This window comes from Solanum tuberosum, unplaced genomic scaffold (assembly GCF_000226075.1).
Source record: "Solanum tuberosum cultivar DM 1-3 516 R44 unplaced genomic scaffold, SolTub_3.0 scf00272, whole genome shotgun sequence".
NCBI lineage: Eukaryota > Viridiplantae > Streptophyta > Magnoliopsida > Solanales > Solanaceae > Solanum > Solanum tuberosum.
The window spans coordinates 807,953-817,953 of NW_006239194.1; the positions used below are offsets into that span (position 1 = coordinate 807,953).

At 32.8% G+C, this 10,001-nt stretch overlaps 1 non-coding gene across 1 annotated transcript; it reads left to right on the forward strand.

Moving 5' to 3' along the window:
• Positions 1-1,657: 1,657 nt before the first annotated feature.
• TRNAG-GCC (transfer RNA glycine (anticodon GCC)) lies at positions 1,658-1,728 on the forward strand. Its single transcript has one exon. It is a non-coding gene; the product is annotated as a tRNA-Gly (tRNA).
• Positions 1,729-10,001: the final 8,273 nt, after the last annotated feature.

Consider the following 10,001-nt stretch of genomic DNA (forward strand, 5'->3'; position numbering starts at 1 on the left):
TTATCATATTATTTCAAGTTTTTAAGACTTGAATTTTTGAATGGTCCAATAGAGGTTATAGTCCATAGATATTAGTAACTCTAATAAAACTCAAATAAATATCAAATCAATACTAGTGCTAACTAGAAGTGAAAGAACATTCTCGTAATTTATAACGATTTCAAAATAAATAATATAAATACACAATTTTTCAAAGTAAAAAAAAAGTAGTATTAGAAGAAGAAATAAATAAATATACTTTGAAGAATAGATTAGATATATTGGGTTTGTTTATTATAATTAATATACTTTTAATGTACATAGGTAATAGTTACAATTAAATAGCGACTAATGTTTTAATTGTGGAAACTTCTACGTACCTATTTATCCATACAATCTATACTCAACTACATATACATACATCATCTTCTTATTTAAAATTTTTATGATAAGTCTACCACTAATTTATAATTCCCTCAGTATAAAACAAACTAATATTAGTTAATACTTTATATCATTCATTTGCGTTATTAAATTTGAATTTATTCATTTCAATCTTTTCCACCCTCCTCTAACCAAATATGAATCGTAATTATATTTAATGAATTGAATTTTGTAGAAAAATAATAAACAATTAATATGGAGTAATATGAAATTAATACAACTTGACCTTATGATGAAAAAGTAAGTTATACCATTTCTTTATAATATCTATAACAATGATCATGTCTCAATTATTTTAAATAATATAGTTGTTTCTTTTTTGTGTATATCATTACGACTTTAATAGTTAAAAATTGAAGGAAAAACAAAATTAATACATAATTTTGTAAGATCTTGTAGATATCCACTTCACAAGTCTATCAATATTCATGAGCTTTTTTCTTTAAACAAAAGAGAGGCATCACACTTGTTGATATCCACTTCATGTCTATCACTATTCAAAATCTTTCTTCGTATCAAAAAGTAGTTTGACAATTCTGGCATCTATGCCTTCTTCTTTTTTGTTATCCGTCATTCTTTCCTGTTATAATGCTGCGTAGTGTTTGTTGTTCACTAAAGCTCTCGTATGAAACCTTTTAAATTTAAATCACACATATGACCAACTCTTCGTGTGTCTCGATAATACAAATAAAGAAAAAAGAAACAAAGATCAATATACGGAAAAAAAACATAGGGGGGACTAGATCAAGAATATGTTAGGATTTTGTAAATGCAACTTCTTGATTTCATTTTCCTTACATTGAACACATTAAAAAGATGAGATCTCCATCAGTAAGCATTAGATAGAAAGAGTACATAAGATATCAAGAATTGATCAATAAAATTTGAGTTACTTGTAACGACAGTAGTAGTTAGTGCAATCTATAGGCAAACAAGACTTTATTGTCCTCAAGATCGTATCCAATTAGGAAATTTCCCTATGTCAAGTTTCCAAATATAGTAATTTCATCTGCAGACAATACATATTGTAAGACAAACCAAACCTTCCTCCACTTGTGCAAATATGCTTGAAGGCGACAACTCTAAATCTGCATTTGTAAAATGTGCAACAATCGTTGGAACAACGATTGTGATATTCTAAGACTCGTATGATGGATCATCCTTACTAGTAGCACTAATTGAATCCACCCGAATTTTGATTCCATATTCAACATTGGATAACTATAATAATCAAGCACCAGTGGTCTAGTGGTAGAATAGTACCCTGCCACGGTACAGACCCGGGTTCGATTCCCGGCTGGTGCATTATTCGAGTGCTGTGAAGATAATTGTGCAAATATGAAAACTTTGGGTCTTCACCATGTCTGATAATAAGACGACAAAACAGCACATCTGAGCCTCTCCTTTTTCCATTATTATTTTTTAATGTCGTTAGACATTACAACATGGAATCGAATTATTATATATTTGGTCATATACTATAATTAACTCTGGTAAGACAATATATAGGGTCATCATTTAACATTGGTCTCAGTTCTGATTTTAATTCAAATGTGCATTGGAATGGAAAATAGAGAGAGAGCTTTTATGGATCAAACTGCCCAATATTAGAAGGGACAAAGTGTGAACTGTTATGAAATAAAAGGTTTTTAAAACTAGAATTGGTGGGGTGTGCCAGGCCAAGGCAGTAGTGCAACACCTAGGCGACACTTGAAGGTCTCGATAGCAAGCTACCGTGGTGGACCTTCCCCCTCAAAAAATAGAGTTAATATCGTGTGAGTCGATGACTCACATATCAGATATTAAACTGATAAGAACAGATACTACACTTGATCTTAGCCAAAAGGCCGAGAAAGGTATGCTTTTCCATGTGTTATGCCGTGCTATTTTATGTCATTTTGTTACATAAAATCTGTCTTTCCAGTCAGTGTGGGACTAGAAGAGTTTCTATACTTTTTTCTAAGAGACAAGATTCACTAGTAATCTCTTCTCTGGTTTTACTATTTAATGATAGTACTATTTATATGATGAGACTATCTAGTCTCTTTTTATTGATATATAGAACAACATAATTTATGAAGGATAGTTCAACAAGGAAACAATTGCAGAGACAAAGAAATTAAGATCATTCTTCTCATTTGTGACGTTCGATTTAAATAAAACTAGTGATAACCAAAGAAGGAAAAGACACACCTTTTCATTTAAAAGACACTTACTAAACAATGAAAAGACATACTTTTTTATTTAAAATACCGTACATCTTCATTTATGAAAAAACTTAAATGATTAATTTAATTTAAACAAAATTCCAACATAAATGATGAAAGAAGACTCCCACATCTGATGTGGATGAGATAACTTGGAAACTTAATATGGTTGGTTAAGAATGCCGCTAATGACTTAAGCGACTCTAGATGCATTGACATTACCTCAATTGTTGTGAATATTTTTATGGCGTCTATTGTCATTAAATTAATGTCTCTTTTGTTGTAGTGCCTTGAGCTAGCTAGTATCTGATAGTGCGGAACATTTCTTACATCAATCGTATATATTAAATAAAAGCTACTAAAATTACACATCTCACATTTTAATGAAGCTTTACTAGTATCGTAGTGGATCCCTCTCTAATCTCAATAGTGGCTTTTCAGGCATTAGTCATGACTTATAATTTTGAAATCGTGACAAAAGCACCACATATACTACACTTGATCTTACATTTGCAATTTTATTGATACCAAATAGTTCAGACATGACAGTTTGTTAATAAATAAATAAGCAAAATGGAATATTAAAATCATTAAGCACCAGTGGTCTAGTGGTAGAATAGTACCCTGCCACGGTACAGAGCTGAGTTTGATTCCCGGCCGGTGCATCATTTGAGTTCTGTGAAGATAATTGTGCAAATGTGAAACTTGGTTCTTCACTCACAATGTCTGATAATCAGACCACAAAATAGCACATCTGAGCCTCTCTTTTTGCTTTTGAGAAAAAGTATTGACTCGAATTGTCTCACCATTGCAATGTTTTTGAGATATTCATAATTGATACAGAAAAAAAAGCAATGTATATCATAAGAGAAATCATCATCGAAAACATTCTGAGATGTAATGGTTTCAAGTCATCAACAGTGTTGGCACCATATGCAGGTTGTTTTATTTAAGGGGGTCGGAAAATATTGTGACACTTCTTATATCAATTGAGGTTCAACTTTCATAACAACAAAAATATTTTGTAGATTCATAGTATTCTTTACAAAAGAACATTATTACATATCAATTGAAATAATCTAAATTTTGGAATAGAATTGGTGGGGCCAAGGTTATAGTGCAACACCAAGGCGATGATTAAAGGTCCCGATAGCAAGCTACCGTGATAGACCCTTGTTGTCTAATAACTCTCTAGTCTGTGTACATTTTCTTAATATCAAAAACATGTAGAATAAAGTTTTTGGAATGCTATTTAATATCAAAAGGATGTAGAATGTAAAACCTAGCGCGGTATAGCAGGATGATTGAGCTCTCTCCATTAATTAAAGTTTTTGGAATGCCTAGTAGTGCAACGCCAAGGCAAACACGACATTATAAGTTGGTAGATCCTTGATTAATAAATACTAATGAAAATAATCGTGTCTTCAATATGATGATCAATATTCTAAATGCAAATCTCATACTTAATTAAACAGAAAAAAGCTTAAGACTAAGAATTGGTGGGGTGTGCCAGGCCAAAGCAATAGTGCAACACCAAGGCGACACTTGAAGGTCCCAATAGCAAGCTACTGTGGTGAACCTTCCCCCTCAAAAAATAGAGTTAATATCGTGTGAATCAATGACTCACATATCAGATATTAAACTGATAAGAACAGATACTACACTTGATCTTAGCCAAAAGGCCGAGAAAGGTATGATTTTCCACGAGTTATGCCGAGCTATTTTATATGCCACTTTGTTACATGAAATCTCTCTTTGCAGTCTGTATGGGACTAGAAGAGCTTGAAGATTCACAAATTAATCTCTTAACTTAATATTAAACTAATTCAATCTCATTGATATATTATTAATCAAAGAGCAGTGAAAAGATTAATTATGAAGGTTAATATACTGGGATTAGTAGCTTGAAGAAGCTTATTTTAGCTAGAAATACTACAGTTTAATGAGTAATATTTTGTTGGCTCCAAAATATTCTGATTTTAGTTGGAGCTTAAATAGTAGATCATTTATAGTTAGTTTAATTCTTTAAGATTCAGTTGAACATATAACTTTCCAATGCCTAAAGATCTAACATTTTGCTACAAAGAAAAGGAACATTTTATATACATAATTGTAAGACTAGTCGTGATTGGACCAGTGGCAGAATTAGGAATTTACACCAAGAGAACTAAAAAGAAAACGAATGTACGTATGTGATTTAAACATGTGACTCCTCTATGCTACTTCCCTCTAGTTTTATTTCTTTTATCGAAGGGATTCAACGATTTATATAGAATTATAATATTTACAAAAATGTTTAGGTAGTATAAATTTTCAACGGACGGGATTTCCTTCCCTCCGTTTAGCTCTGCCGTTGGATGGGGTGCTCAATGAAGAACATATACCTCTCTATTATTGGCTATAAAAAATGTTTTTTTGGCATGGAAATATATGCCGGACATGTGAAGAGGAGGTATGCGGATGCGCCAGTTAGGAGGCATGAGAGGTTGACGGTAACATAAATTAGAAGAGGCAGAGGAATTAAGGATCTTAGCCAAAAGGCCGAGAAAGGTATGACTTTCTAGGTGTTACGCCGGGCTATTTTATATGCCATTTGTTACATGAAATCTCTCTTTACAGTCAGTGTGGGACTTGAAGAACTTCTGCATTTGTCTACAAGAGATGAGATTTGCTATTTGAATAGGAGTGAAGACAAATGCTAGAAATATGTCTTCTTTTTCGATGTACATTCACTAATCTCTTCTGGTTCATTCAAGCTGGTCATGCCAGAGAATCTGAAACTTTTATAAATACGATTCGTCATGCAGATTGTGGGGATAAAAATGTGTGACTGGTAATTAGAAGGACTTTAATAAGTCCATCTATCAAAATTAAGGCCTTTGAAACAGAGTTTTCGATATATTCTTTGATTCATCGAAGGATTTTCTTCATATTTTGAACATTTCCCCCCTTAAGTATAACAATTCTAGCATATATCTATGCATTCTTCTCTTCTTTTTTTCCATCATTCTTTCCTGTTATAACTGTTGTGTAGCGTTAGTTGTTAACTAAAAAAGAAGCTCTCTTATGAGACCATTTAAATTTGAATTACACATATGACCGACTCTTTGTGAAACAAACAAAGAAAAGAAGATGGTTTTTAATTTAAGTTTTATAACAAAGATGAGTATATGAAAAAGGAGGGTGGGGGGGGGGGGGGTGATTAGACAAAAGATGAAACAACTCTAGCTTACAGAACACATGACCCTAGATAGGAAGGTTTACTGATCAAATAGTAAATATTATGGTACTAGCTAATAAGTGTTGGAGTATTGTAGCATTTTTTGTGGGTGAGGTAGCTAGGCAAGTATTTTCCTTCATTTGTCCTTTTATAGTAATTTAATTTTATATCAAGAACTCAAACAATAAGTTACATTTTCAATTTATAAATATCATCACTGTAATGAAAATGAAATTCTTGGATAGGATAGGCGGACCCAGGATTTGAGTGCGCCGAGGACACCTCTATATGTACTATGTATGTTAAAGCAAATAATTTTTCAATACCTCTATATGTACTATGTATGTTAAAGCAATTAATTTTTCAATGAAACATATACATTTTTCAATTTATTGATATCAAATAGTATAGACATATACTTTGTTAACGATTAAACAAAATGGAATACTAAAATCATCGAGCACCAGTGGTCTATTGGTATATCAGGATGATTGAGCTCTCTCCATATGCCAAGGCAACACAGGATTATAAGTTGTTACATAAAATCTCTGTTTCCAGTCAGTGTGGGACTTGAAGAACTTATGAAGACAAATGCTAGAAATGTGCTTCTTTTTCGATGTACATTCACTAATCTCTTCTGGTTTATTCCAGCTGGTCATGCCAGAGAATCTGAAACTTTTATAAATACGATTCGTCATACAGATTTCTGGGATAAAAATGTGTGACTGGCCAATTAGAAGGACTCTTATAAGTTCATCTATCAAAATTAAGGCCTTTGAAACAGAGTTTTCGATATATTCTTTGATTCGTCAAAGGATTTTCTTCATATTTTGAACATTTCCCCCCTTAAGTATGACAATTCTAGCATATATCTATGCATTCTTCTCTTCTTTTTTTTCCGTCATTCTTTCCTGTTATAACTGTTGTTTTGCGTTAGTTGTTAACTAAAAAAGAAGCTCTCTTGTGAGACCATTTAAATTTGAATTACACATATGACTGACTCTTCGTGATACAAACAAAGAAAAGAAGATGGTTTTTAATTCAAGTTTTATAACAAAGATGAGTATATGAAAAAGAATAAAACATAGGGGGAACTAGATCAAGAATATGTTAGGATTTTGTAAATATAACTTGCTGATTTCATTTTCCTTTTATTGATAAGCATTATATAGAAAGAATACATAAGATTTCAAGAATTGATAAATAAAATTTGAATTACTTGCAACAACATTAGTACTTCGTGCAATCTGTAGGCAAAAAGGAGACTTTATTGGCCACAAGATCATATCCAATTTCATCCACTTGTGCAAATGTGCTCGAAGGCGACAACTCAAAATCCACATTTGTAAAATGTGCAACAATCATTGGAGCATCGATTGTGTCATTCTCAGACTCGTAACATAGACGAAATGTCTCAACATTGGAATCCTTCCTAGTATATAGCACTAATTAATGTTGGTTCCAGATTCAACATTGAATAGTTATAGCATCAAGCACCAGTGGTCTAGTGGTAGAATAGTACCCTGTCACTGTACAGACCCGGGTCTCTCCATGTCTGAAATCAGACGACAAAATCGCGCATCTGAGCCTTTCTTTTTTGTTTTATCGGTCCATCTCCTTAATAATTAATTTTCGTTGATCACCAGGCTTATAAACAAAATGATGCAACATAATACTCAGATTTGATACAGAAGAAGAAAACACCAAAGAGGTTATAACAAGATAACGACTCCATCATACATAAGCAAATACTAACTAATTAATTTCGGGAAGATCAAACTTTCTGTATAAACGAATCCTTGCTGAACGACATCAGATCGAGGCCATAATCCAAATAGTCCATTGGATGTCCTAAAGACATAAGAACAACCAAACAAATTTCTGCAACTCAGTAACACTTTTCCATCCGGAAACATATATTTTGGTATGGCTGATTGAAGATCGAGACCTCGTATAGTAAACAATTCAGTCCAAGATGCGTTGACATAGTCTTTCATGACCCAAAATTTAAACATGTCCTTCCAATCAGACACACAATGAGAATAAGCACAAAGCATTCCTCCCAATATTGAAACACCCCGTCCACAAAATTTTGAGAAATTCGAGTACATTTTCTCTGGCAATGGTATATCTCTGTACACCTCGTCAGAAATACTAAATGACATCACATAATATTTTGTTAACGAACTAATAAGCCAATGAAATGCCCCATGTACAAATGCCAAAGAGTCTGTAGATGTAAGCATAGGGCGAATTCATCAATAGGATGTTTATTCGTTAATCTCCAAGAACCACTTTTCAACGCGAGAATTTCACTGTGTGATTTGTCATCAATCTTAAGAATCTTATAGTCATCACTAGTCGAGTCATATCCCAATCCCCAGGTACAATTGTCCTTTGGAAGAATTTTCGGAAAGGGAAGTAGTATTGATTCTCTTGTGGAGGGGTTCAATAGCAAAAGTTGTAAGTATTTATCAGGATAATAAAAAATCCCCATAAGCACCAAACCATCGTAACAACAATATAATGTGTGACACAATGATTTATTATTAGAAGGACAATCAAGTTTTTGTACTTGCTCAACCTGTTGAATTGACGATAAAGAATAACAATACAAGGAAACCTTGTCAGTATAAGAGTAGCATTGGTTAACAAGAATTTTTTGGGAATTTTCGTCATTCCTGGTATTATTGAGATGCTTCATCTTAAAGTAAGGGTCATAAATCAATGTCATCCATAACTTTGAAACACATTTGAATCGTAGAAGTGACCGCACAGGTAGCCTACTGAGGATATCCGTAGCCACATCAACATCCATCTTTTCCCACTGAAATTAAAAACTGAAGAAAGAAGGCGATACCTTCCACTTTTTCTCTAGGGCTATTTGGGTTTAGGTTTTGCTAACCTATGCACGAGAAAAGTGAAAAAAAAACAAAACAAGGAAATTAAGCATAATATAAAAAGATAGTACAAAATATAAAAGAACAAAAAATAATAAATTAATGTGGATGTCACACGTCATATAGTGTGAACTGTCTGTGAAGTAAATATTCTCAATTTTTGGGTAAACTATTTTTTCATTTATTTTGATTTTCAATTTTTTTGTTTGATTAAATATAAAATTAAGGAAATAATTTTTTTTATTGAATCTAAATTTAATTTTTTTTCTTTTTGTGTGTGTGTTTTCCTTGTAATGGCAATATCTGAGTTAGATTTTTGAAGTCGACGTACCTCGACCTATACCTACTATCTCCTAACTTATACTCTACTTAGGAGTAGGGTGTTTATGGTTCGGTTTAGATCTGTTATTGGTTAAAACCAAAATCAAATTAATTTAGTCGATTTTTAAATTTCTTAAACCAAACCTAACTAAACCAAAAAAATAACCATCAGTTTGGTTATTGTCGGTTTGGTTCGAATTTTTTTATTTTTTAGATTTGAAAGTAATAAGGGGTCGTTTGGTAGAGTGTATTGGAGAAAATAATGTCTACATTAGTTTGATGTATAATTAGTACCTTGTTATACCTAGTCAAACCAAATTAAATATCAGATATTTTAATCGATTTGATTCGAATTGCAGATCGATTTATTTTTTTAACCATAGCCATGAACAGCCCTACATAAGAGGGGAGGGCTAGACTTTGATTCCTCAAAGGACTTTCTTCTCTATTTAACCTTTTTTGCTTTACCCTTTTTGTGTCTATGCATTTATAGTGTAGTTGATGCATCCGAAAACATATATTTTGGTATGGCTGATTGAAGATCGGTACCTTGTATACTAAACAATTCAGTCCAAGATTCGTTGACATAGTCTTTCATTACCCAAAACTTAAAAACGTCCTCGCTAAGGGTGGAGCCAGGTAGGCCTTAAGGGATTCATATGAACCTCCTTCAGTTGTTACTTACCCTCCAACATGACTCGAACCTTCAACTAGTCCCTCCAACATGACTCAAACCTTCAACTAGTCCCTCCAACATGACTCAAACCCTCAACCTACTAGTTGATGGTGGAGATGCTCAAGCCTCAACCTATTCCTAAGGTTTATAACCTCCAAAATAAGACACAAAACAAGAAAAAATATTTTCTTTAATATCGAAAGCATGTAAAATGTAACCGCCTAGTAGTAGGATGATTGAGGTCTCTCCATTAA